The sequence below is a fragment of the Musca domestica genome, unplaced genomic scaffold, assembly GCF_030504385.1.
Source record: "Musca domestica strain aabys unplaced genomic scaffold, Musca_domestica.polishedcontigs.V.1.1 59, whole genome shotgun sequence".
In the NCBI taxonomy this organism is placed as follows: Eukaryota; Metazoa; Arthropoda; class Insecta; order Diptera; family Muscidae; genus Musca; species Musca domestica.
This window is the reverse complement of record NW_026712362.1, coordinates 123,738-147,550: the sequence shown is the minus strand read 5'-3', so window position 1 is coordinate 147,550 and position 23,813 is coordinate 123,738. Positions and strand designations below refer to the sequence as shown.

The following is a 23,813-nucleotide window of genomic DNA, read 5'->3' as shown; positions in this document are numbered from 1 at the left end:
TACAGCTCAGAAATACCTCGGCCAATTTTTTTGGAGATGGGTTCAGATTTGAATATATCTTTCAAAGGGTTAATATCAGTTTCGACTTTTTTTCCCTGGCTTTTTTAATCACTTTTTTGAAGGCCCATTTTAAAATAATTTTTAAAATATACCCACGTTTAATCTATTTCATAGCCTTTCAGAATACAATCATTGTTATACCCTCCACCACAGTAAGTTTGTCATTTCGTTTGTAACACCTCGAAATATACATTTTAGACCCCACAAAGTATATTTATTCTTGATCAGCATTTATTCTTGATCCGTCCGCCTGTCCGTGTGTGGAAATCTCTCTAGCTTCCGAACGAAATGAAGTAGGTTGATAAAATTTTACTTAAATGTATCTTATGTCTGCAGGGCTTTTGGCAATAATGGCCATATAGGATTCACGTTTTGGTATAGCCACCCTATATAGGTACCCCTCTATTTTCGGTATTTTGATGATTTTAGCGGTATTATTCACTGGAATTGTTTCAAATTGGTATTTGAAGTTGGAAATAGATATTGCAGATTATGACAGAAATTTGTCTGTGCAGGTCCACGTCTTCGTATAGCCCCCTATATACTGGTACTTCCCGATATTCGGTATTTTGGTGATTTTAGCGGTATTTTTCACCGGAATCGTTTCAAATTTCGTATTTGAAGTTCGTAATAGGTACTACAGCCTAGGACAAAAAATTGTCTGTGCAGATCCACGTCTTCGTATAGCCCCCATATATACGAACCTCCCTATTTTCAGTATTTTGAAGATTGTAGCGATATTATTTACCAGAATTGTTTCAAATTTGGTATTTGAAGTTCATAATGGGTACTACAGCCTACATCAGAAAATTGTCTGTGCAGTTACTCGTCTTAATATACCCCCCATATAACGGAACCTCACGATATTCGGTATTTTGATGTTTTTAGCAACATTGTTTACCGGAATTGTTTCAAATTCGGTATTTGAAGTTCTCAGTGAATATTAGAACCTATGACGGAAAATTGTCTATGCAGTTCCACGCCTACGTATAGCCCCCCATATAAGGGTACCTCACGATATTCGGTATTTTGATGATTTTAGCGACATTTTTCACTTGAATAGTTTCGAATTTGGTATTTGAAGTTCGTAATGGGTTCTACAGCCTGCGACAGAAAATTGTCTGTGCAGCTCCACGTCTTCATATAGTCCCCATATAATGGTACCTCCCTATATTTGATATTTTGATTATTTTAGCGACATTATTTACCGGAATTTTTTCAAATGTGGTATTTGAAGTTCGTAATGGATATTAGAGCCTATGACGGAAAATTTTCTGTGCATGTCCACGTCTTTGTATAAGGGTACCTCCCGATATTCGGTATTTTGATCATTTTAGCGGTATTATTCACCAGAATTGTTTCAGATTTCGTAAATGGAGTTCGTAATGGGTTCTACAGCCCATGACAAAAAATTACTTATGTAGGAAAACGACTTCGTATAGCTCCATATTAGAGGTTTCATTTGAGAGATATTTTTTCGGATTTTTTTTTTTTTTTTTTTTTTTTTTTTTGAAAATTTTCAAATTTCTTCAAAATGGTGGAGGGTATTCAAAATTCGGCCCGACCTAACTTAGCTGTTTTTTACTCGTTTTTTTTTCTTCCAAAATTTGAATGCTTTGTATTTGAATTCAATTAACCCTGGTGTTAAATAGATAATTACCTAAAATTATTTATCAGAGTTTTGAACCCCCCAAAAATTCTATGACCCAAATTGGCAAAAAAAAATACAATTAACAAAATGAAATGGTTAATTAAGGCAGATATTCTATTAAAAACAAACCGCATGTGGCTAGACAAAATCCGTGCTGAAAAAAAGTGGGACACACTGGGGGATTCCTAAAATTAATGACTTTTTTTGATAATCGAAAGCATAACTGGATTTGTTTATAAAATTGTCTTCTAAAAGAAGACAGATCGGAGACCTTCCATAGGAAATAATATCTCTCTAAAGAATTCTGAATCAAAATCTGAAAAAAAATCTTACCGGTTATTAAAATTTTGTTGGAATCACTTTCTTTTTCCGCTCAATTTCTTCCAAAGTTTCAGCTGTAGAAAATAAGGAAATAGCACAGACGTGCCTCCGTCCAATTATGGCGAGTAGTTCCAAATTCAAAGAAAATGGCACAGAATATGTCGAAGAAAAGAAAAAGCCAATAAATTCTCTAGAGAACGTTTTTGAGTCAATCAATCAATTGGTCACTTCACCAAAAAAAAATATTTTTTTTATTCTTTTTTTTTTTGAGTTTTCAAAAATTCAGTTAAGTCACGAATTCACAAAAAAACACCCCTCTCTCTCATCTATTTTCCACTTCTGTTTTTTACATTATTTTTTTTTTCTTGTGAATGGGGAAATATTTAAGAACACACACACACACCAAGAAAAAAACTAAGTTTTCTAGCGGTGACGCTAGTTTGACGGGATGACGGTTTTCTTTTCCTGATGTTTATCGTCACTGCAACCCGTTTCTTTCAGCAATTGTTTAATTGAATGCCAATCAAAAACAAAAAATCCAAAAAGAAAAGAATTGAAACTCTTCGAATACCGGACAACTTCGAACCGTACGATCGGACAGTTCGATCGTAACTGCTGTTAAATTCATAAAAATATTTACATTTTACCGGCGCTTGATTGTCTCTCCGCTTGCGCTTGCATGACAGAAATTTGAGAACATGTCATGGCTTTAATTATCCAAACAGAGACAGAAAAAAACATACAACAACAACAAAAACAACAAACATTCGAACAGTAAATTGTATTCTCATACCATTAAAAAAAAACAAAACAAAACAAAAAACTTGGATACAGTTCTAACAGTTACACTTGGCAATGGAAGTATGTGACAATGGGAGGCCCTCGCAATCAGGGAGTATCTTTCGATAAGGGCTGGTACGAAATATGGATATATGGATATTGATAACATGGTGAACATAAAATGTAATTACGGGGAAAATCCAGCAGATTATGAAAATAGAGCTAAAAAAGAAGACACGTGTATTGGCGTTTTCAAGAAAAACGCAAAAAAAAAAACGCGAAAAAATCGCAACCAAATTCAGACTGCTATCATTTCTAAGCCACTCGTCCGACAGCTGTTAAAATTATTCCAGTGATAGCTCATTACATTGTTTACCAGCCTACAAAAGCATTTTGGCGAGAATTTTTCAGAAAAAAAGTTATTCGTGATGGAATTCAACCGTGATAGTGTCATTTCTTTATATTCGGCTGGAAAACCACAAGTGGGTATCGTTAGAGCACTCCAGCATTTAAATCTGAGTAAATCTTTTTGTGTCTCGTACTATCGCTCGTTACCGTGATACTGGTCGCGTAGCCCGACGTCAAGGAAGTGGACGAAAGAAAATAGCAACATCAGCAGAAATGGTTCAGAAAGTAATGAAGCGACTTGATCGAAAATCGCGTCGTAGTGGACGAAAAAGGGCTCGTGAGCTAAACATATCGCAATATACCATTCGGAATATCGCAATATTCCATTCTGCAAATATTGAAAAATGAGCAAAAATTAAGTAAAGCCATTGAAATTCCAAAAAGTGCAAGAAATTACACCGCAACTGAAAGAAATTAGACTCAAAAAAGCTAAAGAGTTGCTTCGCTTGGCCAAAAGTGGTGATCTGCCGAATTTGGTTTTCTCCGATGAGAAAACATTCGTTGTCTAGCAGTTTGTAAACAAACAAAATGATCGTATTTACTTGCCAAAGAGGTCAGCTGAAAATATGCACCTTCAGTTGGCCACCAGAACTCAAGCGCCTACCATGGTGATGGTGTGGGCCGCCATAACAGCCGAATGACGATGGCCGCTCTCCACTCATATGGCCGCCTTGGGCATGCAAACCTTGGACATTCCAACAGGACTCAGCATCATCGCAATCTGCATGCGACACCCAAGAATGGTTACAAAATGAGGTTCCTCGTTTCATTTCCTGCACACAATGACCACCAAAATCTCCGGATAACAATCCGTTGGACTATTGTGTCTGGAGAATTTTGGAAAGCAAGGTTGGCACTAAAAAATAGCAAAGTGTCGATCACATCAAGCAAGTGCTTCGCCGGGAATGGACCAAAACACCGCAGAGCAACATTCGGGCAGCGTGTGACGGTTTCCTTGGTCGTTTGAAGGCCATAATTCGTGCCAAAGGTGAACAATTCGTACAAATCTAAACTTATTCTAAAATTTGATGCCATTTCCGACATTTTTTGCTTCCCTTCAAAAAAATTTAAAAAATAACGTAAAAATTCTGGCGTTTGACTTTGTTGCAGTTTTTTTTATTACACCCTGTAGTACTATTTAGTAATTTTCGTGTACGCGTAGTACACATTTCCAAAACTACCTTTATGTATCAAACTTACTTTCCCAAACTTGATTCTCATACCAAATTTCAAGGTTTTAGCTCTATCCATTCATATAATCACAAATGGTACCATTTTAGTACTTTTCGTACATTTGTAGGACACATTTCTAAAGCCACCACTCTATTACAAACCTACTACCAAAAAATCCAAAATTTCAAATTAACAACTTCTTCCGTTCATTGTAACTTCTTCCCGAATTGTAAAAAAATATGGTACCATATAGTACAGTACGCATACTTGGTACAAATTTCCAAAACCACCAAAATCATGATCATGAAATTTATGAGAATCATACCAAGTTTCCAGTTATTAGCTGTATACGTTCGTATAATTCCAAAGGGTACCATTTTACAAGTTTAGTACCATTTTAGAATTTTTCGTAAACTTAAAGTTCGAATTTCCAAAAAAAAACTTTGATACATCTATCCTGCACACCATTAGTGACTCTTATTCCAAATTTCAGAATTCCAGTTTCACCATCCCAATTCCAATTTGTACCAAATTTATTACTATTTAGTATTTAGTAGATAAGTACGAATTTCCAAAGCTTTCAAAATACCCCAATTCCACGCTCCCACAATAATCCCAATTCCAAATTTTTGGATTCCACCCCTGTTAGTTCGCCCAAATACAAATTGTAATATTATAGTACACTTTAGTACATATAAGTACAAATTTCCAAAACTACCGTCATATCCCAATCCTACACTCCGACAATAATATTGTTTCCAATTTTTAGGATACCATATCTATTGGTTCACTCAAACCCAAATTTAGTACCATTTAGTACACTCAAGTACGAATTTCCAAAACTACCTACATCCTACAGTCGTCCATAGAAATCTTATTTATTTTAAAATATCTGGGTTCCAACGCTACCGGTTCAACTTAAATTTTAAATTGTACCAAATTTAGTACCATTTATTACACATAAGTACAAATTTCCAAAACTACCTACATCCCTCACTCCCATAATGCAATAGTAATTTTATTTCTAAATTTTAGGATTCCCACTTTATTGGTCCTGCTATAATTTAAATTGTACCAAATTTAGTACCATTTAATATACAAAAGTACGAATTTCCAAAACTACCTACATTTTTCAGTCCTGGAATGCAATAGTAATCATATTTCTAAATTTGATCTATCGGTTCATCAAAATCGAAATTGTACCAAATTTAGTACGATTTCGGGCACATAAGTACTAAACTTCCACCATAACCCAATCATAACCTACACTCCACCAGTAATTTAAAATTTCAACATTCCAGGTCCATCTGTTCATCCAAATTCAAATTGCACTAAATTTGAGTACACACTTCCAAAACTACCTCCTTACATCGACTCTACTCCTCAACCTTGATTCCAATTCCAAATTTGAAGTTTTTAGTACTAGCCGTCCACCAAATATAGTACATTTTAGTACTTTTCATATACTTATGGTGGGAATTTCCAAAAATTCTTTAATACAGCTATCCTGCACTCCATCTGTGACCCTCATTCCAAATTTCAGAAATCCAGCTTCATCGGATCATCGTAATTCCACTTTTTACCAAATTTAGTACCATTTAGTACACGTGAGTACGAATTTACATACTGCCAACATCACTTAGTTCTAGAATGCAATAGTAATTTTATTTTCAAATTTCAGAATTCCAGATCTATCGGTTCATCACAATTCCACTTTGGACCAAATTTAGTACCATTTAGTACACTTAAGTACAAATTTCCAAAACTACCTACATTCCTCAGTTCTAGAATGCAATAGTCTTCTTAATTCTAAATTTCAGGATTTTAACCCTATTGGTTCTCCCAAATTTTAAATTGTACCAAACTAAGTAGCATTTAGTACTCATTTGTACGAATTTCCAAAACTACCTTCATTCCTCAGTTCCATAATGCAATAGTAATGTCATTTCCAAAATTTCAGGATTCCAACTCCATTGGTTCTACCAAAATTTAAATTGTACCAAATTTAGTACCATTTAGTACACATACGTACGAATTTCTAAAACTACCTACATTCCTCAGTTCTAGAATGCAATAGTCTTCTTAATTCTAAATTTCAGGATTTTAACTCTATTGGTTCTCCCAAATTTTAAATTGTACCAAACTAAGTACCATTTAGTACTCATTAGTACGAATTTCCAAAACTACCTTCATTCCTCAGTTCCATAATGCAATAGTAATGTAATTTCCAAAATTTCAGGATTCCAACTCCATTGGTTCTACCAAAATTTAAATTGTACCAAATTTAGTACCATGGGGTACACATAAGTACGAATTTCCAAAACTATCTACATACCTCAATCCTAACATGCAATAGCAATCAAAATTTTAAAATGCGGAATTTTTTGTTCACCAAAAATTCAAATTGTAAAAATTTTAGTACATTTTAGTACTCTTCGTACACTTATAGTACCTTTTAATACTTTTCGTACCGTTCAAGTACGAATTTCGAAAAAAATCAACAATGACCCTCACCAAAAATTTCAAGATTCGCGCTTCAACCGAGATATTTTCTTAGCAATTTAACAAAACATAATTATACCCTACACCACAAGGTGGTCAGGGTATTATGTCTTTGTGCATTTGTTTGTAACAGGCAGAAGGAAACGAGATAGACCCATAGCTCCTTTTGATGATCTGCATAGAATCACATCCTGAGTCGATTTATGCATGTCCGTCCGTCCGTCTGTCCGTCCGTCTGTCCATGTACTTTTGTAAACAAAGTACAGGTCGCATTTATTGCCCGATCCAGATGAAATTTTGCAAAGATCTTTTGTTTGGCCCAAGGACGAACCCTATTGAAATTGGAGATAATCGGTCAAAATTTAGATATAGCTCCCATATATATCTTCGTCCGATTTGACTTTTATTGTGCACCAAACGTGTAATATCAGCCCGAATTGTATGGAATTTTGCATATACACCCAAATTAGGCCTGAAAATATGTATGCCAAATGTGATAGAAATCGGTTCAGATATAGCTATAGCTCCCATATATATTGTTCATCCGATTTGTTATTTTTGTCCACCGCCGCCGTAATATACACTCTGTAACAACAATATTTGGGGAAATATATCAAATACAGCTCAGAAATACATTCGCTAAATTTTATCGAGATCGGTTCAGATTTGGATATAGCTCCCATATATAACTTCGTCCGATTTACCTTTGATTGTGCACCAAACGTCTATTATTTGCCCAAATGGGATGGAATTTGGCACTTACGACCGAATTGAGTCTAGAAGCTAGTATGTCAAATTTGGTGAAGATCGGTTCAGATATAGCTATAGCTCCCATATATACTGTTCAACCGATTTGTTATATGTGTTACCCACAGCCGTAATATGCACTCCGTAAGAACGATATTCAGGGAAATATATGAAATACAGCTCTGAAATATATTTGCCAAATATTATCGAGATCGGTTCCGATTTGGATGTAGCTCCGATATATATATCTTTATTCGATTTCAAATTAATTGTGCACCAAATGGGCAATACAAGTCCGAATTTAAAAGATACAAATACTTCGGCATATTTAGTCCTTTGAACTTTAAATTATAATTATAATCATGGCGTGTATGATTGAATTCTCCCAAAAAAACTTTTAATTGTTATGCGGAGCTCTACTAAATTAGCAAAGTGGTGTAGGGTATCATAAAGTCGGCCCCGCCCGACTTTAAGACTTTCTTTACTGGTTTTTTTTAATATTTTTTAAAAAACCTAGGGATTTTTTCAATTATTTCATAAATTATTTCATTTTCGTTCCACTCCTATGTATACTTCCTACATTTCTGCATTACAATACTAAGTAATTTTTTTCCCCCGCAACTATCTGTGTTACAAAGTGTTCCATATTGGCCGACATTTTAATTGAATCCAATTTTTAATTTAAAACTGGCAACAGAGAAAATTTCGTTCAATTTATTTGTCTCAAAATGTTTTTCCCATTTGCACAGCATCGTCGATTCGTAATTAGCCGAGTATTGAATGGGCCGTAAATAGGCTATGAAATGAAATACAATATGATGTGATGTGAACTACTCATCCATCCATCCATCCAGCCAATTGTGCCACTCATCCATCCAGCTTATCATGGACTATCCATATGTGTTTGGTTAATTTGTTCGAATAAAAAAACATCGCCTAAATGGTTAAGCAGGGGCAATGGAATGGGAGGAGAAGATTTAAATGCAATTGTGTGAAAAAATGGTGAACGGAAATAATTTAAATGGAACGAATTTTCAAATTTTTTGGGAATATTTTAGAAAAGGTACTAATTTTAGGAGGGACCATCCGAGGAACAACTCGACAGTGGAACAAAGATTTTCTAATACAAATTTCTGAGGAACACTTCGGCAATAAAACGTTACAGTTTTAAGGATTTATTAAGACATTTTTCTGAGGGCAGTGAAAAATGGATATTTTAGTAAAATTTTCTGAGGAACATTTCGGCAATGAAACGTGACTTTTTGTAAAAACAATTTAGGTGATATCGATCATCCGGCCAAGAAAAGTGGATTTTTTTTGGACACAATTCGGCAATGATACAGGGATATTTAAAGAAAAATTTTTGAGAAACAATTCAGCAATGAAACATAATTTTTTTTAAGAACATTTTCAGATATGAAATATGGATTTTTTAAGAACATTTTCAGAGGCACAATTCGAATGAATAATTGATTTTTGTATAAAATTTTCTGAGGAATATTTCGGCAATAAAACATGACTTTTTTGAGAATAATTTCGGTGTGGATTTTCTTAGAAATTTTTCTGAGGAACAATTTGGCAATGAAACATGGACATAAAAAATTCTGAGAAACACTTCAGCAATCAAAGGTGACTTTTTAAGAACATCTGGACATGCAATTGTAGATTTCTTAATCCATTTTTCTGAGGAACAACTCGGCAATGGAACATGGATTTTTTAATATAAATTTCTGAGGAACACTTCGGCAGTAAAAAATTTCGGAACGGAAAAAAATGTTTATGTGTTTGTTTTCTTTTTCGAGACGAGCTTAATGATCTGAAATTTGCAGTGAAAAGGAAAGCCAGATAGACACTATCACACACTCACGACTATGCGACGCGTTTCGGCGTTGGTTAAGCGGCTCATCAGGCATATTTGGTGTGGATGATGGCTTACAAGGGCCGTTCTCCTGAAAGTAGTATATTGAACTTATTGCAAATTAGCATATGCGAATTACACACTAGAAACTCTCCAGGTTCGACTCAAGTTCTATTGGCAGATCTTTTTCACAGCAAAAAAAAAAATTAGGCACAATTTTACAATAAAATACGGATTTTTTTAAAAAAATCTATGAGGAACACTTCGGCAATGAAACGTGACATTTTGTAAAAACAATTAAGGTGGGACCATACGGCCATGAAAAGTAGTTTTTTAAGAATTTTTTGACACAATTCGACAATGAAACATGGGTATTTCAAGAAAAAATTTGAGGAACAAATCGGCAATGAAACGTGGCTTTTTAAAGAAAATTTTCTGAACAAAATTTTTTTTTTAAGAATTTTTTGAGGCACAATTCGACTATGAAACATGAATTTCTCAAACAAAATCTATAAGGAACACATCGGCAATGAAACGTGAATTTTCTAAGAACATTTTCGAAGGGACCATTCAGACATAAGATGATATTTTTTTTTAGATTTTTTAAATCATGGATTTCTTAAGAAAATTTTCTAAGGAACACTGCGGTAATGAAACGTGAATTTTCTAAACATATTCGTAAGGTCCATTCGGACATGATATGTGGATTTAAAAAAATCTGAGGAAAATACTGGTAATGAAACATGGTTTTCTTAAAAAAAATTCTGAGGAACACATCGGCAATGAAATGTGACTTTTTAAAGAAAATTATCTAAAGAATCATCCGGCCATGAAATTAGGATTTTTTAAGAAAAATTTTTCTAAGGCACAATTCGGTAATGAAACATGGGGTTTTCAATCACATTTTCTGTGGAAAACATTTTATTTTCAAAGGAACTATCCGGAGATGGAATGTAGACTTTTTTCAAGAAATTTTACTGAGGCACAATTTCGGCAATAAAACATGAGTTTTTTAATCAAATTTTCTGAATAACTCTTTGGCAATGAAACTTAACTTTTTTAAGATAGTTTCGAAGACTATCCGGAGATGAAATGTGAATTTTTTAAAGATTTTTTTCTGAGGCACAATTCGGCAATGAAACATGGATTTTTTAATAAGAATTTCTGAGGAACACTTGGGCAATGAAACGTGAATTTTCTTAACATTTTCGTAAAGACGTGAAATTTATAAAAAAAAAAATAAAGAAATTTTTCTAAAGGATAAATCGGCAATGGAACATGAATTTTCAATTAGAATTTCTGTGGAACACTTCGGCAATGAAACGTGACAATTTTAAGAACGTTTTCGGAGGGACCATCCGGCCATTAACTGTGTTTTTTTTAAGAATTTTTTTTTTCTGAGACACAATTTAGCAATGAGACGTGGAATTTTTAATATCATTTTCCGAGGAACACTTCGGCAATGAAACATGAATTTTCCAAGAACATTTTTGGAGGGACATGAAATGTGAATTTTCAAAGAATTTTTCTGAGGCACAATTCGGCAATGGAATATGAATTTCTTAATGAAATTTTCTGCGGAACACATCGGCAATGAAAGGTGACTTTTTTTAAGAAAATTTTAGGAGGTACCATCCATCCGGACATAATTTCTTAAGACATTTTTCATGGATTTCTTAAGTTATTTTTCTGAGGGACAATTCGGCAATAAAACGTGCAATTTTTAAATAAAATTGTCTAAGGAACATTTCGGCAATGAAACTAAATTTTCTAAGCCTTTTCGTAAAGAAGTGTAATGTGGATTTTTTAAGAAAATTTTCTGAGGGACAAATCGACAATGGAACATGTATATTCAATAAGAATTTCTGTGGAACACTTCGGCAATGAAACGTGACTTATTTAAGAACGTTTTCGGAGGGATCTTTCGGCCACTAAATGTGGATTTTTTTAAAGAAATTTTTCTAAGATACAATTCGGCAATGAAATTTAGATATTTTTAAAAATTCTCTGAGGAACACTTTGGTAATGAAACGTGAATTTTCGGAGGTAATAAAACGTGAATTTTCTAAAAACATTTTCGAAGCGACCATCCGGACATGAAATTAGTTTTTTAATTTTTTGTGAGGAACACATCGGCATTGAAACAGGCTTTTCTTAAAAAAATTCTGAGGAACTCTTCGATAATGAAACGTGAATTTTCTAATAACATTTTTGAAGGGACCATCCGGACATGAAATTTGTTTTTTTTTTTTTAATTTTTTCTGAAACAACACATCGGCAATGAAACATGGTTTTCTTAAAAAAAAAAAAATTCTGAGTAACACTTCGGAAATGAAACGTGACTATTTTAATAACATTATCGAAGGAACCATGTAGACAGGAAATGAGGATTTTTTAATGTTACTTTTCTGAGGGACAAATTGGAAATGAAACATGGACATGGATCACATGAAAACATTTCTGAGAAACACTTCGGCAATGAAATGTGCATATCTAAGAAGATTTTCGAAATGTAGATTTAGAAAAATTCTGAGGCACAATTCGGCAATGAAAAATCGGTTTCTTGATAGAATCTTCCGAGGAACAGTTAGGCAATAAAATGCGAATATTTTAACAACATTTTCGAAATATGCAAATATTTTAAGAACATTTTCGGAGGGACCATCCGGACATAAAAGTTGAATCTTATAAAACAAAATATGAGGTACAACTCGGCATTGGAACATGGATTTTTCATAAGGATTTCTGAGTAACAACCAAAGTCCATGAAACATGGATTTAAAAGAAAATTTTCTTTATGTCTTACTGTTCCACCGGTCATCCTTCCCCGAAATAAATATTGAAATTTCACCTCGTTTTACGGCAAAAAGTAATCACCGAATTATGGCAAATATAAATATTTGTCGGACTTTAAAATATTTCGCCGTCCGTAAGATGCTCTCATGTAGTTCATCTGCCTTACTTTGTCTCTGGAAGATAAACACAAGATCGTTGGCGACCATAACCGCAACAACAACAACAACAACCACAACCTGTTGATTATTGATTCAAATTGAATTGAATTGTCGCCATGTCAATTTTTTCAATTGCTAAACTTTATGTAGATTGAATGGAATGGCTGGAAAATGAATTGGTAAATGTATGACTGGCTGGTTGGTTGGATGACTGACTGGCAGGCTGATTGATAGTCGACGACTACTGGTGGTATGGAAGAATGATCGACCGGACGGTAGGATGCTGGGAGCTATATAGGACAACTTTTGCTTAAGTTTTCACTTCAATAAGTTTAAGAACTTCAAACATTTGCGCCTTTCTCTCTAAATGTTCAATATGATGATGGGATGGATGGGAGCTGGAGAGGGGGAGATATGCCGTTGATGCTGTCGCCGATAAATCAATTTCAATTTGTATGTTTATGGCGGCTGCAGGTGCCAATGCACGCAGCCACTGTGTCATGATGGCATTTATGCAAAATAAGTGGTGGTAATAAATTTTATTTGTGGCAAAAAAATATATTCAACGCGACTGAGTGCTGCAGAGCACCCCATCCATTGGGACTTTTTCATAATATAAAAAAACCCTTTCAAAGCCCCAACATTTTTAAGGGACCAAAACGGTGGATTTTTGATATGATTTCTAAGCCCTCAAATCGTACAGTCTCTTTCAAGGCCCCATATCGAGTATTATTGAATTTAACGTTCAAGACTCTTGAATGACCTCAAATTATGGAATCTTTTTAAAATTAATTTTTAAGACTTTTTCAAAGCTCCAAATCGTGGATTCTGAAAAGTACATATGCTTTTCCACGAGTCCCTAAATTCTCGATGACATGAATTTTTCAAGATTTCTTCAAGGCCCCAATCTTGAATTTTAAAACCCTATTTTAAGACTTATTCAAAGTCGAGAACACATATTAAAAAAAAATTATAACTTTTTCATTTTTGGGTTTTTGAAGATTTTTTTAAACAGGATTTTTAACGAATATTACACCTCCTTCCAGAAATCATTCGGCAATGCAACATGGCTTTAAAAAAAAATTGAGAATAGTTTCTAAGAAACCATTTGGCAATGAAACGCTGATTTTTTATGAAAAATGTTTATGGAACTGGCTATTAAACCTGGATTTTTTAAGAAAATATAGAAAATATTCGGCTATGGAACGTGAATTTTTTAACAAAAAATTTTAAAAGACCATTCGACCAAAAAAAAAAAAAGAAATGTAATTTTTAAGAAAATTGTCTGAGAGAATTTCCCCTTGAAGCGTGATTTTTTTAGGAAAAATTTCTGGTGAAAAATTCGTCAACGAACCGTGGGTTTTTAAAAACAATTTCTGAGGAAAAATTTGACTATGAAACGTGGAAATTTTAAAGAAAATTTTCTTTGGAACAATTCGGCAATAAAAGGTGAATTTTTTAAGATAAATTTCTTAGAAACAATTCGGCAATGAAACTTGAAGTTTTTAAGAAAATATTTTGAGGAACACTTCGGAAATGAAGAGTGAATTTTTTAATAAAATTGTTTAGGGAACAATTCGGCTATGAAACTAGGGTTTTTATTGAAAAGAAAAATTCTAAAGAAAAAATTTGCTACGAAACGTTGGTTTTCAAAGAAATCTCTCTTAGGAACAATTTGGCAATGAAACGTGAATTTTTAAGAAATTTTTTTATGGAAACATTCGGCAATGAAATTTGGATTTTTAAGAAAATATTTTGAGGAATAATCGGAAATTAAACGTGGATTTTTCAATAAAATTTTCTAGGTAACAATTCGGCTATACAACGAAGGGTTTTGTTAAAAAAATTCAGAGTAAAAATGTGAATAATAAACGTGGGGTTTTAAAGAAATATTATTAGAAACAATTTGGCAATGAAAAGTTAATTTTTTTAAATAAATTTCTAAGGAAAAATTGTCTGGGGAACAACTCGGCAATGAAACGTGTATTTTAAAGGAAAAGATTTTATAGAACAATTTAGCAAAAGTGCATTTTTAAAAAAATTTTATATGGAACAATTTGGCAATGAAACGTGTATTTTTTTAAATTTCTAAGAAACAAATCGGAAATGAAACGTAAATTTTTAAGAAAATATTCTGAGGAACAATTCGGAAATGAAAACTGAATTTCTAAGAAAATTTTGTTAGGGAACAAACGGCAATGAAACATGTACTTTTAAATTTCGAATGAAAAATTCGGCAATGGAACATATCGCGAATCTGGTCGCGAAAATATTCTGGAGGGTGTATTAAAGCCTTGGGCACGCAAACATTTTGGCCGCATACCTTGGACATTCCAACAGGACTCAGCACCATCGCACTCAGCACGCGCCACCCAACATTGGTTACAAAATGAGGTTCCTCGCTTCATTTCCAGCGCACAATGGTCACCAAAATCTCCGAATACCAATCCCTTGGATTACTGTGTGTGGAGTATTTTGGAAAGCAAGGTTGGCACTAAAAAATACCAAAGTGTCGATGACCTCAAGAAAGCGCTTCGCCGAAAATGGGCCAAAATACAGCAGAGCAACATTCGGGCAGCATGTGACGGTTTCATTGGCCGTTAATTCGTGCCAAAGGTGACCAATTCGAACAAATCTAAACTTATTCTAAAATATGATGCTATTTCCGACATTTTATGCTTTCATTCAATAAAATTAAAAATTATGACGTTTGACTTTGTTGCAGTTTTTTATCTCACCCTGTAGTCCTTCAAAAAAACGACAGATAGTGCTTCAAAAAATTATTTGAATAAATTCAAGTTTTACCCTCTAATAACCCTTCAGAAAAAAAATTATTTAAAAATCCAGGTCTCCTCAAAATTATCTTTGAAAGATCCCCGTTTCAATGCTCAAAAAGTCCTTTAGAAACATTCTTAAAAAATCTTCATTTCACCCAAAAAGGTTTCCCTCTGATGCACTTATTCTCTCTCACAGCGTTTATAGCCCCCCACCAAAGATAACCCAACAAGTTTTTTTTTGTTATTGTCGCTATTTGCTGCTCCACCAGCAGCTAAACAACCTACTTTTTAAACGTCATTTGTCATAAATAACAAGACACGTTTTGTGGTACAAATTCTTTACTCACTTCTCCATCTCCCGCTCCAAGCAAATTTGTGCATTCTCATGAGTTCTTGTAAATAGATTGTGATGCTGTTGTTGCTGCTACTGTTGTTGCTGTTGTATTTATTATTGCATTGCAGCAAAAATCATGATGGCATTTCCTGTTCTAATATTTTATATTACAAACATTTATAGTATTTATGGTGACACAATGTAAATAAAAGGGAAGGATGTAGAGCTTTGAAGAGAGAGAGAGAGAGAGTGACAGAGAGGGAGTGAAAGAGATTGAGAGAGGGAGAGATGGCGTTATTATCTTCATTGGTTTGATTTAAATTGGCGCGTTTTTTTGTAACGAGGGAAAAACATGACAGGGCGTAATATTTTCTTTAATGCCAAGAAATGTTAACAAGAGTGTTATTTCGGGAAATTAGTATTATAAAAGATTATGGCAGAAATGGGAGTTTCTCTCGAACATAAAATGCATACAATTAAATGTTTTACATACTATGAATGTAAGTATGAGTAACATACAATGGTATATGAAATTGTAAGCTATCCTTGACACTTTCTAGGAGTAATGAATGACCCACTTTGCACTTTTTTATTCTCCTGCAGCCACATATTCTCTTCCGCCATTCATCCATTCATTGCCCTGCATCTCATAATAGATTCATAAATATGGAATCATCATTTTAACTTTAGATTTGTTTAATATTTACCCAACGTGTGATATGTGATCGGAATGTCACAAGAAACCTTTTCAGCATTATGTGTGGAATTCATTTGCGCTTTCTAAGGAATTGAAAATAAAAGCTGACTCTCTTCATGTGTTTTGTTCAGTTATCAACAGCTTTGTCTTTGTGGTTAGGGGGGACACTTTTTTGGAATGATAGAAATTAAAGAAAATAATAATAATATATATTTTTATATAGTATTTTCACGGTATACAAAGGTTTTTAATGTTTAGTTCTTACATTTTTTTTTTTAATTTCAACTATGTTTTCTAAAAGAAAATAAAATTTTAAAATTAAATTTCTTTTTTTTAATATTTTTTAGATTAATTCAAGGAATTTTTTAAAGATCTTTAGATGACTCTCCCATTTATTCCAATTATGCATATTTTGCGGCTGCTCTTATTTTACAAATTGGTATTGGGTGAACATATATTGCTTGAAATTTGGTATTAGGGTTGCTGTTCATGTCTGGCCTAGGCATATGGAGGTGGTTTCGAAAATGTGTACTATACTTGTACGAAAAGTACGGAATGGTACTAAATTGTTTTATTAGGTAAAGGGATAGGTCTGGAATCCTCAAATTTGATATGAAGGCCACTGTTGGTATATTGTTTTGAGAGAGGTAGGTGGATTTGGGAATGATAATACGCATACTTCGAAGTGGTAATACATTTGGTATTGGGCGAAGGAATAGAGCTTGAAGAAGTATGGCTGGAATTCCGAAATTTGATATTGAGATCTTTGTATCTGGTGGTGGGTTTGCAAATCCGTACTATAATTTTACGAAAAGTGCTAAATGGTTCTAAATTTGGTATTGGGTAAGGGGATGGAGCTGAAATCCTGAAATTTAATACCTGAGGTTAAGATATGGAGATTGTTTTGAAAAAGCGTACTGTGTTTGTACGAAAAGTACTAAATGGAACAAAATTTGGAATTTGAGGTCTCTGTTGGCATCTGGATTTAAGATATGGGAAGTAGCAGGCACTGGTACCTCCCCAAAAAGATGAACATTTTAAAAGAAAATATTTTATTTCAAAGAACAAGAATGAATCATCTAATTTTGTGCAAACTTTGCAAATCCCAATATTTGCGTCAGTGTTAGGCCAGAATGGAAAATATCTGCAAAAATTGACAATATCGGACCACTCCTTTAAGTACCTACCCACCAATGGGGTTAACGTTTTAAATAATCACAAGGCAAATAAAATATTAAAGAAGAATTCAATAATCTAACCTTATTTCTTGTATGAAGATGGGATAGTTCAGGCCACTCCCTCCGGTACCTCGCCCACAACGGGTCAAAATACCCATAACCATCATAGAATGCAAAAAAACGCATCCGATTCTTTTCAAATTTTGCATATCCCAATATTTCTATGAACACAAGAGCTTTTGTGAAGATGTTAGATATCGGAACACTCCCTCTGGTATATCCCCCACAAAGAGTCAAAATTCCCATAACCCTCATAGAATGCAAAATACACATTCCATTCTTTTCAAACTTGACACATCCCAGTATGTCTATCAACATAAGATCCGGTGTGCAAATGAAATATATTGGCGCACTCCTTCTGAAACCTCCCCCTTAACTGGTCAGAATTTTGAATTACAATAAAACTCTTAAAAAAAACCCAGAAGATAAGTATCCGATTAGTTTCAAACTCGGCATATTCCAATATTTCAATCAAGGCAAGATCAGGTGGAAAATGGAATATATCGGGCCACTCCCCCCTACAACGTGTCAAAATTGTTAATATTCATAACGCTCAAAGAATTTAAAATGAGCATACGATTCTTTTCAAATTTGGCACATCCCAATATTTCTTTCAGCACAAGATCTGGCTTGAAGATGGAATATATCAGACCACTCCTTGTGGTACCACCCCCACAAAGGGTCACAATTTTCAATATTTATATCTCCAATTACATGCGAGACATGTCAGCGATTCTTTTCAAATTTGCTATTTCGAAATATGTCTCTAAACCAGAGATCTGATGTGAATATGGAATTTATAGGTCCACTCATTCTGACACACACCCCCACCCCCCCACAAAAAAAGGTTAACATTTGGATTAACAATTATGTGCATAAAATTGATAATAAAAGTCCTACTTTTGATTTTTATGATTCTCCAAGACCTTAAATCGTGTGACTCTTGCAATAGCCTAGGTCTTAGAATTTTAAAAGAATTTTTGCATCTACTTCAATACCACAAACCAGGGACTTCTGAAAATAATGTTTGATGACTCACCCAAGATTCCAAACTATTCTTCCAAGGGCGAGATGTTTAAAAATTGAAACTATTTCCAGGCAACAGAAAAAAAATTGAAAAAATGCAAGGATCAAGATAGTGGCGCCCAAGTCGTAGATTTTGTAAAGACATTTTATAGAGTGCCTCAGAGGATCAAAGACTAGGGACGTTGAATAGATTTTTCTTCTGGGGGTCCAAAATTTCGGGTTTTGCTGAAAATTCTACTCAGTCCAGGATCTAAATTCTACATTTTTATACTCTCCACCATTGCATGGAGGGTATATTAAGTTTGTCATTCCGTTTTTAACACCTCCAAATATACATTTTAGACCCCCACAAAGTGTATATATTCCTGATCAGCTTAAAGTTCTATGTCGATTTAGCGATGTCCGTCCGTCTGTGGATATCACTCTAGCTTCCGAACGAATTGAAGTAGATTGATAAAATTTTACTCAAATGTATATTATGTCTGCTGGACTTTTAGTATTGAAAATGGGCCATGTAGGTCGACGTTTTGGTATAGCTCCCATACAACGGCACCTCCCGATATTCGGTATTTTGATGATTTTAGCGACATTATGCACCGGAATTGTTTTAAATTTGATATTTGAAGTTCGTAAAGGATACTACATCCTAAGACAGAAAATTGTCTGTGCAGGTCCACGTCTTCATATAGCCCCCTTATAACGGTACCTCCCGATATTCGCTATTTTGATGGTTTTAGCGACACTATTTATCGGAATTGTTTCAAATTTGGTATTTAAAGTCCGTAATGAATACTGCAGCCTAAGGCAGAAAATGTCTGTTCAGCTCCACATTTTGATATAGCCCCCCTATTAAAAGTACCTCCCTTTATTGATGATTTTAACTACATTTTCCACCGAATTTTTTTTTTTTTTCAAGTTTCGCATTTGAATATTTTAATGGCTTATGACAAAAATTGCCTATGCAGGTCCATGTCGTCGTTTAGACCCTAATATGACGGCTACATTTGAGATTTTTAAGATTTTAATAGAATTTTTAACGGATTTTATTTATTTATTTATTATTTTTTTTTTTTTTTTTTTTTTGAAAATTGCCAAATTCGTTCCAAATGGTGGAGGGTATTCAAAGTTCGGCCCGGCCGAACTTACAGCATTTTTACTTGGTTTTAAGATAATGTTTACAATTTTGTTTTTTTTTTTTTTTTTTTTTTTTTGAATATTTTGAATATTTTTGTTTGAATATTTTAATGGCTTATGACAAAAATTGCCTATGCAGGTCCACGTCGACGTTTAGACCCTAATATGACGGCTACATTTGAGATTTTTAAGATTTTAACAGAATTTTTAACGGATTTTTTTTTTTTTTTTTTTTGAAAATTGCCAAATTCGTTCCAAATGGTGGAGGGTATTCAAAGTTCGACCCGGCCGAACTTATAGCATTTTTACTTGGTTTTAAGATAATTTTTACAATTTCTTCTCGATTCTTTGCCACGACATAAATATTAAGTTTAACATTAATTTTTTATTGAGGCTTCTTTGAAAAAAAATCCCATCATCCCGACCAAATACACCCTCTTAAAACCCCATTGACATAGCAAAAAAACCCCCCGACCAAGTAAAAGAAATCAAAAATTTAAATTAATCGAAAAAGTTGTGACTGCCGAGAAGAACAAAAAAAAACACGCCTAGAAAACAAAACCAGTCAACAGAAGTGCGGATATGTAAACAAAATGTTAAACAAATAGGACAAAGAACACAAAGCACACACAACACAATAAACTGGTGTTATCAATACAACAAACACACACGCACATGCATTCATATCCATATGTGTATGCATATCACACATATGTGGGTGAGAATATCTGTATGTGGTCCATATGAATATTTGTTGATTCAATTTCCAATCTCTGCAAAAAACAGAAACAGAAATGCCCACACGTAGCATTGTTTATTGCTTGGAATGGAGCGTGAAAAAAAACACTCCCCACAAATCCGATCCTGTCGAGGAGAAATTTGCTACTAGGTAAACATTTGCTTTTTCTCGGGTTTGTGTTTTTTTTGTTGTTGTTTTTTTTTTACAAAATGGCGAAGAAACCTTGATTCCAAACAGACACTTGTTTATGTGGATTTGCCTGACGGATATGTTTTGATTTACTCCTCGAACAAAGCTCAGTCTATGGCTTATTATAATTGTGGCCCTTACAATTTTGTTCCGGCTATTTACAGAACCTACATGCACACACGCACACATATGCATATTAGATCTGATCGAAACATATTGTCAAATGTCCATGTCCCCCTTTTTTATTTCTTAATATTTATTCAGCATTCATAATTGCCGGCTCTTACTTTTTTTGAGCAAACATACGTTGGGTACATAAAAACATATTTACATGTTGGAAGGTGTTCTTGGGGGGAAATTGGTCTAATATTCTATGGGTGTAAGTTCGAAGACCAGTTAACATTACAATTTTATAAACTCCAGTATACATTTTTACAGAATTTCGAATAGAATACAGAATTTCTACGGCAACTAACAGTGGTTTTTTTTTTTAAGAATTTTGCAATACTTTTTGAAAGTTGCAATTGTAGGATTTTATAAAAAAAAACAAGGAAAAAATTTTAACCATTTGGTACGAATTTTGCAATTTTTTAGAAAAATAAAATCCGTTAAAAATTCTATTAAAATACCGAAAGTAGCCGTATATTAGGGTCTTAATGACGACGTGGACCTGCAAAGGCAATTGCTGTCATAAGCTATTACAATATTCAAATGCGAAACTTGAACAAGTTAAAAAGCAGTAAGATCGGCCGGGCCGAACTTTTAATACCCTCCACCATTTGCAACGAATTTGGAAATTTTCAAAAAATAAAATCCTTAAAAAATTCTGTTAAAATTTTAAAAATACCGAATATAGCCGTTATATTGGGGTCTATACGACGTGGACATACATAGGCATTGTTTGTCATAAGCCATTACCATATTCAAATTCGAAACTTGTAATAAACAGTGAATAATGTAGCTAAAATCATCAAAATATCGTATATAAGGAGGTGCCGTTAAATTGGAGCTGTGCGAAGACCTGGACCAGCATAGACAATTTTCTGTAACAGGCTGTAGCATCCATTAGGAACTTCAAATACCACATCTCAAACAATTTCGGTGGGTATTGTACCTAAAATCGCCAAAATACCGAATATAGGGAGGTACTGATATATGGGGCCTATACGAAGACCTGAACCCGCACAGACAATTTTCTGTCACAGACTGTAGTTCCCATAACGAACTTCAAATATCAATTTTGAAACAATTCCGGTGAATAATGTCACTAAAATCATCAAAATACCGAATATCGGGAGGTACAGTTATATGGGGGCTATATGAAGACGTGGGCCTGCACAGACAATTTTCTGTCTTAGGGTGTAGCATCCATTTTGATCTTCAAATACTAAATTTGAAACAATTCCGGTGAATAATGTCGCTAAAATCATCAAAATACCGAATATCGGGAGGTACCGTTATATGGGGGCTATACGAAGACGTGGACTTGCACCGACAATTTTCTTTCATAGGCTGAAGTATCCATTTTGAACTTCAAATGCCAAATTTGAAACAATTCCCGTGAATAATGACGCTAAAATCATCAAAATACCGAATATTGGGAGGTACCATTATGTGGGGGCTATATGAAAACATAGACCTATTTCGCCTACTGGCAAAATAAACATGTGTGCAAAATTTTAACCTTCTATCTCAAATCGTTCGAAAGATAGCGTGATTACAACAGACAGACAGACAGAGGGACAGACAGACACAGATCAAGAATATATATACTTTGTTGGGTCTAACATGAGAATTTCGAGGAGTTACAAACGGAATGGCAAAGTTAATATACCCCCCATAGTAAGGTGGAGGGTATAAAAAAACTGCAACAAAGTCAAACGGCATCGTTTTTAACATTTTTTTTTTAATTTTATTAAATGAAAGCAGAAAAAATTCGGAAATAGCATCAAATTTCAGAATACGTTTAGATTTGTTTAGATTTGCCTTCAAACGGTCAATGAAACCGTCACACGCAGCCCGAATGTTGCTTTGCGGTATTTTGGCCCATTCCCGATTAAGCACTTGCTGGAGGTGATCGACACTTTGGTATTTTTTAGTGCCAACCTTGCATTCCAAAATACTCCAGTCCAACGGATTGGTATCCGGAGATTTTGCGCTGGCCATTGTGCGCTGGAAATGAAGCGAGGAACCTCATTTTGTAGCCATTCTTGGGTGGCGCGTGCTGAGAGCGATGATGCTGAGTCCTGTTGGAATGTCCAAGGTCTGCGGCCAAAATGTTTACGTGCCCAAGGCTCTAATACACCCTGCAGAATATTTTCGCGATAATATTCGGCATTTATTTTGATGCCAGGAGAAATTGCTACCACGGTCGATTAATAGGAGCGGAGAGCGACCATCGGCTGTTATGGCGGCCCACACCATCACCATGGTCAGCGCTTGAGTTCTGGTGACCAACGGAAGGTGCACATTTTCAGCTGACCTCTGTGGCAAGTAAACACGATCATTTTGTTTTGTTGTTGTTTACAAACTGCTGGATAACGAGTGTTTTCTCATCGGAGAAAACTAAATTCGGCAGTTCACCACTTTCGGCCAAGCGAAGCAACTGTTTAGCTCTTTTGCGTCTATTTTCTTTCTGTTGCTATGTGAGTTCTTGCACTTTTTGGCATTTCAATGGCTTTACCCCGAGCTCATTTTTCAATATTTGCCGAATGGAATATTGCGATATGTTCAGCTCACGAGCCATTTTTTCGGCCACTGCGACGCAGGTTTCGATCAAGTCGCTTTTTTTACTTTTCGAACCATTTCTGCTGATGTTGGTGTTCTCTTCCGTCCACTTCCACGAGCGATGGTACGAGACACAAAAGATTTATTCACATTTAAATGCTGGAGTGCTCTAACGATAGCCATTTGTCCTTTTCCAGCCAAATATAAAGACATCACACTATCACGCTTGGGTTATTTCATCACGAATAACTTTTTTTCTGGAAAATTTTCATCAAAATGCTTTTGTACGCTTGTAAACAATATAATGAGCTGTCACTGGAATAATTTTAACTTACTTCGATTTCGGCCCTCTTATGTTCTTTTTCGTAGAAGCCAGCCGATGACTTAAGCTAGTCAAAAAAGCGTTTTATGTATTCTCACCTTTATATAGCTTGAACCATATAATATAAATTTTCTAACCCAGTGTTTACACAAGACAAATCTTTGTAAATCAGAGTT

General features: G+C 34.4%; 2 protein-coding genes across 3 annotated transcripts in view; one reads left to right on the top strand and one right to left on the bottom strand.

The window, feature by feature from the left end:
• The window catches only part of LOC101890434 (beta-galactosidase), a 267,558-nt gene extending 265,321 nt beyond the window's left edge, over positions 1-2,237 (bottom strand). The window contains exon 1 of the mRNA XM_059129018.1: positions 2,045-2,237. The gene's annotated coding sequence lies outside the window, so the exon portion shown is untranslated. The remainder of the gene's footprint in view (positions 1-2,044) is intronic.
• The window catches only part of LOC131805627 (tachykinins-like), a 68,618-nt gene that overhangs the window by 32,399 nt on the left and 12,406 nt on the right, over positions 1-23,813 (top strand). The window lies entirely within an intron of this gene.